The 1,332-nt window shown below is 48.0% G+C and overlaps 1 protein-coding gene across 3 annotated transcripts in view; it reads left to right on the top strand.

The window, feature by feature from the left end:
- LOC102063581 (exocyst complex component 3-like protein 2) overlaps positions 1 to 1,332 on the top strand; it is a 51,273-nt gene that overhangs the window by 20,684 nt on the left and 29,257 nt on the right. The gene's annotated exons all lie outside the window — the stretch shown is intronic.

The following is a 1,332-nucleotide window of genomic DNA, read 5'->3' on the forward strand; positions in this document are numbered from 1 at the left end:
TCACTCGTGTCTGTGTGTCCCTGCAGCAAGACCTGTCTGCAGCATCCCCTCCCTCCCAGCTCTTATTATCCTCTGCCTGGGCACGGTGTCCCAGGCAGGTGCTGTTGCCTTCTAGCAGGACAAGTCAAGGAGGAACCTCTCAGTGATCCTCCTGCTTCTCTGGTGCCGAGGGGAGGGATATGTGAGCCCCACCACTGCCCTCTCCATGACAGCTGCATTAATTCAACCAGGCTTGGCCCCATTTAGCTGACTGAATACTGCTTAGTGGAGAACATGCATCTATTTTCTTCACTTTAAATAATTGACAACTTCTTGCTGGTCCAAAGTTATCCAGCTCCAGCTCAGAAATGGAGAATTTTGTTTTATGTTGGCCAGGTCAGAGCCCACAGCTATCAGAAATAGTCCTGCTCAGTCAATAACTACAGATTGCCAGCAGTTACCTTCTGTTGCATAAGCTGACTAGACTGAGGTTGAGAAGCACAGTCCCTCTCCTCCTCCCCTCTCAGGTGTCACTATTTATTTATAGTTACCCATGTTAGCAGATCAGGGATGAGGTATGCAGGACTCTGCCCTCCAGGCACAGGCAGACAGCAGGCTGTCCTGGTAGCAGGGAGAGAAAGCAATTAGAGAAACAATTAATAAGCACAAAAGCTTCCCCTCCTAATGAAAACTGATTCTGATATAATGAACTGACTGTCAGCCACCCATGTTTATACACTGCTTTAAAGAAATTACCCATAGTGTCACCTTTGCTTTAGTAAAGATATCGAGGAACAAGTTTTTAAAGCATTGTAAGTCCCTGAATCTCCTGTTTGCTGAAATTCCCTGGGAAAATAGGCTCCCAAATCCCAGACCCAGCTGAGTGTGCAGTGTGCTGGACATGCATGCCTAGCACAGTAAAGGTGAAATCAGTTATGGGATGTGCCACCTTCCTCCTTCCATGCCAGCCTGGTGATTTTGCTGCCATGCTCTGGGGTGTGACCTGTAGGCTCTCTGGGAACCAAATGCTTCCTCCTAGCCAGAAACACGTTTCTCCCTCCTGTACATGGATGTGGCAGGACTTTGGAAGAACATTGGTTTTGGTTGTTTCATGTTAGCATGAAATGCCCTTCCAGAAGAGGAGTGAGAAGGTTTGGCTGGGGAGGGCAGGCAGCAGTGGGGGTGCTGCCCATGGATTTTGTTTAGCCCAGGAAGTGAGGATTTCAGCAGGTAAGTGTGGATACAGCTTCATGCAGGAGTGTGCACAGGAGGGATGTTTCTGCTGTTTGACTCTTGCACATGTTCTGACAAGTGCTGTTTAATTACCCAGCTTTTTTTTTTGCCTTTCCTCAG

The sequence above is a fragment of the Zonotrichia albicollis genome, chromosome 6 (assembly GCF_047830755.1).
Source record: "Zonotrichia albicollis isolate bZonAlb1 chromosome 6, bZonAlb1.hap1, whole genome shotgun sequence".
Lineage (NCBI taxonomy): Eukaryota > Metazoa > Chordata > Aves > Passeriformes > Passerellidae > Zonotrichia > Zonotrichia albicollis.